Source organism: Diospyros lotus, chromosome 2, assembly GCF_014633365.1.
Source record: "Diospyros lotus cultivar Yz01 chromosome 2, ASM1463336v1, whole genome shotgun sequence".
NCBI lineage: Eukaryota > Viridiplantae > Streptophyta > Magnoliopsida > Ericales > Ebenaceae > Diospyros > Diospyros lotus.
The window spans coordinates 4,009,853-4,018,348 of NC_068339.1; positions in this window are offsets into that span (position 1 = coordinate 4,009,853).

Here is an 8,496-nt window from a genome sequence, read left to right on the forward strand (position 1 = left end):
GGATCGGATGTAATGGCTCATGTTTCTCCTTGACAACTTCCTAACCTTTGACAGCTTCACAATTTGAACAAACTTGTACACATCCTTAACATGTCGTCCAATATAATCAACTCTGAAAAATTTTTGCAACTGTTTTCTTGACAGAAAAATTGCCTCCAAATGCAAAGTATGACTGAAATTGATGACACTTTGTTGCTCATGATCGGGTATGCATCTACGATGATTTGGTCAGGACAATTACTTGAAGAGGTAGGGCTCATCCCAAAAGAAGTTCTGACTTTTTCTGAAGAATTTTTATGCCTATCTTGCTTACTCCAATGGTCTGGGATCAGACCAGTTGCCAGGTAGTTCGCAATGTCGGCATACCAAGGGACAACAGATGATGCACGAATAACATTCACTTCAAACAGTTGCTCATCAGGGAAATTGTCATGAATTGGTTCATCAAATTGTGTGAGATCTTGACTTGGAATCCTTGACAAATGGTCAGCCACCACATTTTCTACTCCCTTCTTGTCTCTGATTTTCAATGTTGAACTCTTGCAGGAGTAAGATCCATCGGAGCAGACGGGGTTTTGCTGCTTGCTTTGTGAACAAATTACTTCAGAGCAGCGTGATCAGTAAAAATGATCACTAGTGACCCTACGAGGTAAGATCGAAACTGTCCAGGGCAAAGACAACTGCTAATAACTCTTTCTCTGTAGTTGTGTAATTCTTTTGTGCCTCATTAAGAGTTTTTCTAGCATAATATATCACATGAGGTTTCTTATCCTTCCTCTGCCCTAACACAGCTCCTACCGCGTAATCACTAGCATCGCACATAAGTTCAAACGAGAGGGACCAATTAGGGGACTGAATGATAGGTGCTGAAATGAGTGCATCTTTTAATTTATCAAAAGCATTTTGACAGGCAGGACTCCATTCAAACGGAACATCTTGAGACAACAAATGGCACAAGGGTCTTGTTATGGTGCTAAAGGAAGCAATGAATCTCCTATAAAACCCTGCATGTCCCAAAAAACTTCTGATGTCTTTCACATTCCTAGGGATGGGGAGTTTTTGAATTGTTTCAATTTTGACCTGTCTACCTCCATCCCCCTAGATGAAACGATGTGCCCCAAGACTATGCCCTGTTTCACCATGAAGTGACATTTTTCCCAATTGAGTATCAGATTTGTTTCCTCACATCTTGCTAAAACCTTTTTCAGATTCTCCAAACAGACCTCAAAGTTACTTCATAAACAGAAAAGTCATCCATAAATACTTCAACAATCTGCTCAACCATTTCACTGAAAATGCTCATCATACACCTTTGAAAGGTGGCTGGAGCATTGCATAACCCAAATGGCATGCGCCTGTAAGGAAATGTCCCAAATGGACATGTGAAAGTTGTCTTCTCTTGATCTTCTAGTGCAATTTCTATCTGATTGTACCCTGAGTACCCATCTAAGAAACAATAGTAGGCTTGGCCTGCTATTCTCTCTAGAACTTGATCCAAGAAAGGCAAAGGAAAATGATCTTTCCTTGTCACAGAATTGAGCTTTCTATAATCAATGCACATACGCCATCCTGTCTGGATGCGCGTGGGAATCAGTTCATTGTTCTCATTTTTTACAACAGTGACTCCAGACTTTTTGGGTACTACCTGTGTTGGACTTACCCACTTAGAATCAGAGATTGGGTAAATTATTTCAGCATCCAATAGCTTAAGCACTTCTTTTCTAACAACTTCTTTCATGTTGGGATTTAATCTCCTTTGCATTTGCCTAACTGGTTTTGCTCCTTCTTCCAAGAATATCTTATGAGAACAGATCAAAGGGCTAATACCTTGCAAATCTGAAATGGTCCATCCTAATGACTTCCTATGTGCTTTTAGAACTTCTATCAGTTGTTGCTCTTGCTGAGGTGTCAAACTTGAAGAGATCACCACTGGGAATGCTTCCCCTTCTCCTAGAAAGACATACTTCAAATCACTGGGCAATGGCTTTCTCTCAGGCGTGGACTGATGGCTATCAGGAGCCATGAGCTTACTGTTCAAGTTCCTTAATGGCTCTAAACCAGGCATCCATGTAGGCTTCTCACTTTCTTTGCTTATGACTTCCACTTCTTTTATTTCTTCAAGATCTTGATTTGCTTTTTTGGGTCTTCTCATGAACTCTTCAAAACAGTCATTGGTCAGTGTTTGGATCAAGTCTACCTCCTCCACTTCACTCTCAGTGTCCTGATGTTTGGCTACCCTGAAGATATTCATTTCTACAGTCATGTTCCCAAAAGATAGCTTTAACACACCATTCCTACAGTTGATGATGGCATTTGATGTGGCAAGGAATGGTCGACCTAAGATGACTGGCACAGGAGGTTGAGGCCCCTAATGCGGCTGGGTGTCCAAAACGATGAAGTCCACTGGAAAGTAGAACTTATCGATTTGTACCAGAACATCCTCCACAATTCCTCGTGGAACTTTGACTGATCGATCAGCCAGCTGAAGGGTCACTCTAGTGGGTTTAAGCTCACCTAATCCCAACTGTTGATACACACTGTATGGCAACAAATTGACACTAGCTCCTAAATCCAAGAGTGCCCGATCAACCTTTTGACTTCCTATGATGCATGTAATGGTTGGACAACCTGGATCTTTGTATTTGGGAGGAGTTTTCAATTGGAGAATGGCGCTGACTTGTTCAGTCAAGAATGCCTTTTCATGCACATTTGTTTTCCTTTTGACAGTGCACAGATCTTTCAAAAACTTTGCATATGAAGGTGTTTGTTTGATTGCATCCAACAGCGGGATGTTGATTCTCACTTGCTTAAACACTTCATATATATCTGCATTTTGTTGCTCTTTTTTCAAATAATTCAACCTTTGTGGAAAAGGTGGTTTGGGCCTGTATTGAATTTCTTTCTCATCTTCTTTTTGTTTTTCATTTTTCTCATTTTTTTCATTTTTCTCATTTTTTTCATTTTTTTCATTTTTTTCCACGATGGATTCATGATCTTTTGGTTCTTTTTCTTCATCAACATGTTGGTTTATCCTAGGATCAGTTGGTTTCTCAATTATTCTTCCACTTCTTAGGGCAGTCACTGCTTGCACTTGTTCATGAGTGTTGGTTTCACTATTTGAAACTTCTACCTGGTTGGTTTGCCTAATTGGGTTAGGATTAGTTTGGGATGGAAACCTTACAGGTTCTCTCACACTCAATGTTTGTGTTATCTTGGTCAACTGGCTCCTAATGTCTTCTATGGCTCTGTTTGTTTGGTCTTGATTTTTGACAAGCTGAGCAACCTGATTGTTGATACCTGTTTGACTTTGGATGAACTGGTGCAAGGTATCTTCCAAAGATCTCCTATGAGGAGGTTGGTAAGTATTGGATGAAGAACCTTGATTTTGTTGGAAGGTGTGTTGTTGTGTAGGGAAGGGAGGTTGAGAATGATTTCCAGAATCATTTCTCCAAGAAAAATTGGGGTGATTTCTATTATTGGGATGGTATGAATTGTAATTCTGATTATTCCCATAATAGGCTCCACTCTGATTTTGATTTTGTCTCCCCTCAAAGTTGTGTGAATGATTGTTATTAGTCTACCCATACAATACCTCCTTGAAAGCAGGTAGGGTAGGACATTCTTCAGTTGAATGATCTGTTGCATCACACACAACACACTTTACTTCCACTTGATTAACAGATTGCACTTTTTTGGGTTGCATGTTTTCAACTTTCTTTGTTAAAGCAGTTAATCTTGCATTTAAATCGTCACTCTCACTCAATTGGTATCTCCCTCTAGGTTGTGGATTTTCTCTTGAATCAAGAGCAGATGTTGGACCAACTTCCCAGTTCCTTGTATTCTCAGCCAATGTGTCAAAGAAGTGGAAAGCTTCTTCTGGAGTCTTCTCATAGAATTCTCCATTGCACATTGTAGAAACTAGCATTTTCAATTGGGGAGTGAGTGAATCATGAAAGAAACTGACCACTCTCCATTGCTCAAAAGCATGGTGCGGACAAGTGTGAAGAAGGTCTTTAAACTTTTCTCACGCTTGCGCAAAATTCTCATTTGGTTTACAGGCAAAGTTCATGATTTATCTTTGAAGAGTAGCAGTTCTGTTGGCAGGGAAGTATTTTTTTAAGAAAATTGTTTGCATTTCTCTCCAAGTTCCTATAGATCTAGATGAGAGAGTGCTTAACCATATTTTTGCCTTATCTTTCAGTGAGAATGGAAAGAGTTTTAATCTTATGACATCCTCATTTGCTGTATGGTCCATGCAAGTGCTACATACTTCCTCAAATTCTTTCATATGAGTATATGGATTTTCAGAATCCATGCCATGAAAAGTTGGCAACCTATGATGATTGATGGGAAGAATAATGCATGAGGGGGTTGTCTGCCTAGGAGGATGAAGATACTCCCTAAGGGGTTTAATCATCTCCTGATCAATGGGATCAGGGTCACCGTGGTCACTACCACGTGCAGACATGTTTTGTGGAAGTGGCATGTTCTCATTGTGTTGAGACATAAGTGACTGATTTTCTACAGTTTTACCTGACCTAAGTATCATACACTATGCACAAATAAAAATAAAGTAAAAAGAAACAGAGTTACCGAATTTATCAGGAGATGCTTCTTCTTATATTTTTTTTTTCCTTTTTGTTTTTGCCTCAATCTCCCCGGCAACGGCGCCAAAATTTGGCTGCACTCCCACCCTGCAATTAAAACACAAAACAAAACACAATAAAAATTTTATATTTTTTTTTTATTTAGGTGAGAGGTTTATACTCGTCAGTGTACGAGTGCAGTTGTAGTCCAAACTTAAATTTATATTTTCTGAATGAGTCCAGGTCGTCCACTGAGAGATTTATTTATGGCAAAATAAAAAGAATGTCACACAAGCACACACGCATTTGGACAAATTGGCAACAAGGTTTTTTATGGTTTTTTAAACAACAGATACTAGGAAATAAATTAAGGCAGTAATTGAAATAAATACTTTAAGTGAGAATATAAAATTGGATAGTACTTGAGTTAAGGCAATTTCAGTGCCAACCCGTTGATTCCCAAATTTTAGCATAAAAGATTAGCAACATTAATTTAATTTCAGATATGAGGGTTTGTTATTAAATGCAATTAGAGATGATGATAGTTCTAGGTTAAGCAATCCCCATACATGATATGCAAGATTCTAATTTAAGCAACCACCATAAATCCAATTGCAATTAATACACAAAACAACTAAATTAATCATCCAGGTTTGGATATGATAGCGTTTCCAGTTCTAGTAACTCTCATACATGGCATGAAAGCTCTAAGTTAGGCTTACGCTCCAATCCAAACCTAGTGATTTCTCAATAATTAAGATACACTCATACTGAAATTTAAATTAATGTTACTTATTTAAAGCGCCGCTTTCTTTGGGAATCATTGGCGTTGGACACTATCCTTGCCTTAACCCAAGATTAGATTTAGCTACTCATTTCCATTTAAAAGTTAATTGACATGAATTTAAACGACGTAATTTAAATAACATAATTTAAATGACAAGAAATTTAAAGGCATAAACTAACCGGCCATTTAGGCGGTGGATAATTAAATGACAAGAATTAAAATTGCAGAAATTTAAAGGCATAAACTAACCATCTATTTAGGCGGTGAATAATTAAATGACAAGAATTAAAATTACAGAAATTTAAAGACACAAATTAACCGCCATTTAGGCGGTGAATAATAAAGTAATAATAAATGACATAAGAATTTAAAAGAAGAAAGGAATGAAGTAAGATCACAAGAGAGAATACTAAAGAAAATGGGAAAGAACAAGAACAATTCTCAAAGAGAGAATTATAAGGAAACAACTAAACTTTGATTCAAGAATAATAATCATACTTACAAATGCAATCAAGTGAGCTATTTATAGGCCACAAGATGCAATACAAACCACACAATTTCAATTATTCAATTAGACATAATTATATATAATGGGCACTCACACACTTAAAGTTAAATGGATTTTAGCTATAATACACACCTAATATTAAATGGATTTTAGCTAAAATACATACCTAATAAAGCACTCATAAAGTTAAATGGATTTTAGCTATAATATCCACCTAATAGTTAAATGGATTTTAGCTAAAAAACACATCTAATAAAGCTCTCACATAAAAAATAAAAATATATTTCTATAAATTGGTTTTTTAATCTTCATTAGGATTAAAAATAATCCTTGAGCCTTCTCCAAATAATATCTTCCATGGATTGCTCAAATTGGGCCTTAATTCTTCATAGGCTTGAATTCTTCATGGGTTTGAATTCTTCATGGACTTTAATTTTTCATGGGCTTGATTTCTTCATGGGTTTGATTTCTTTATGGATTTGAATTCTTCTTCATGGACTTTAAGTCTTCATGGGCTTGAATTCTTCATGCCTAAAAAAATAATTTAATGTTATTAATAAATTATATATTATATATATGTATTACACATGGCACATATATATATATATATTAAATTATATTATATATATATTACATGCATGCATATAATGATGTATATGTATTATATATAATTTTATATATTATTATTATTTACTTTAGAACTTCATTTCATTCATCTTTCAATTTAAACTTGCATATAACCATAAAATATATATTAATATCTAATTTAAGCCATTTTTAAGATCAAAAGAAGGGTATAATTATAACAAAATTTTTACAAAATTAACCACTAATCAATATCAAATTCCTTTTTAGATCAGGAACATATCTTACATCAGTTAATGTTCTAATTTTGTTGTCATGCAATTTGAGAGATATGTTTCCTATACCTCTAATCCTACAGGATTGGTTATTACCCATAAACACTGTCCCCGATTCTCTTTTATCAAATTTTTGAAACCAATCAATGTTATGGCACATATGAAAAGAACAGCCGGAATCCATGATCCATTCATTATCAATAGAAAAAATTGAAACAGTAAGTACCTCAGCTAAGCAATTTGAATTATTAGGATTAGCATTTATATTTACCTCTTGCTTTTGTTTCTTAATAAAGTCATAACAGTATTTCTTGATGTGTCCTTCTTTCCCACAGTGATAGCATTTCCATTTTTGCTTACCCTTTTTATCTTTCTTCTTACCCTTTTGCCCTGACCCAATGGTTTGATCATTATTACTTGTAAAGTGTTTTTTCTCATTCTTACTCTTTACAAATAAGTTATTTCCAGATTTCTTAGATGTTCCCAGTTCTAATTCTCTAGCTTTAATGCCTGAAATAACAAGGTCTAAAGTAGGTACTATGCCAGTATATCTCAATGCATGTTTAACAACATCATAATCATCAAGCAATGCATTTAACAAAATCATAGCTTCACTCAAGTCACCTAATGCTTGATCAGTACCTCTAAATAGCAATGCAAGTTTAGTGAATTCATCTATATTCTCATCCATTGTCTTAGATGTACTCATTTTATAATTAAACAACATGCCTTTTAGATATACTAAGTTAGGTGCAGTAATGACAGAAAATAAAGCATCTAATTTATTCCATAGCTCTAAGGGAGTAGTCATACCATCCACTTTGCGAATCACACTGTCACCTAGATGGAGGAAGATCAGATTAAAGGCTTTCTCCCTTATTTCCTCTGTCCTTGCAAGCTGGTCTGATGACCATTTGCAATCGTCTGTCTCAAGTGCTATAAGCACTTTATGATGAGAGAGCAATACTCTCATCTTTTTCTTTCAGCTTCCAAAGTCTCCTTTTCCATCAAATATACCGATTTCAAATCGGGTAGAATTCATCTTCGTATTGCATGAAGGTAACCTAAAGGGCTCTATTCACTGAAATGAATCAATACAGCAAACACCCGCTGACACAGACTCTATCAGAGAACCCTAAGTTTTTGAAAAACGATTGACCTTACAGAAAACCCTAGAAGCCGAACTTAATGCGGCTCTGATACCACTGTTGAGACTCGACACTAAATCTTAGGGTTTTACTTAAGTAATCACAGACTATTCGATGGTCTGAATGAAACAATTATTCACAGTGCTGGAATCAAAAATACAAACACAGAGAAACAAAAAATGAAACGGAGGCACAAGAGTTTTTACCGTGGTTCACCTCAAACTAAGGCTACGTCCACGTTGAGCTCGAAAGAGAAGAGCTCACTGCACTATGAGATGAATAATCAGATTACACACTCATAAGCCCTCACTAACAAAACCCTCAAAAACAATTAATGGTTCGAGAAAACAAAACCGCCGATCAATCACTTAATACAGATTAAAGGCAAACCTATCGAACCATAAAAACTATACAAACATGTACAAAAAAGAAATCGGGAACAAATCAGAACGAAACCCTAGCCAAAAGGCGAGAGCCTTCAACCCGCAAGAACAACCCGACTACCTTTCTGATTTTTCTTCGTATTTTTCGCCTCCCATGGTTCACATCTCGAGGCATCAATAAAAGCGATTAAGAGCGGCTGGGATTGCGCCTCATAAAGTGTAGA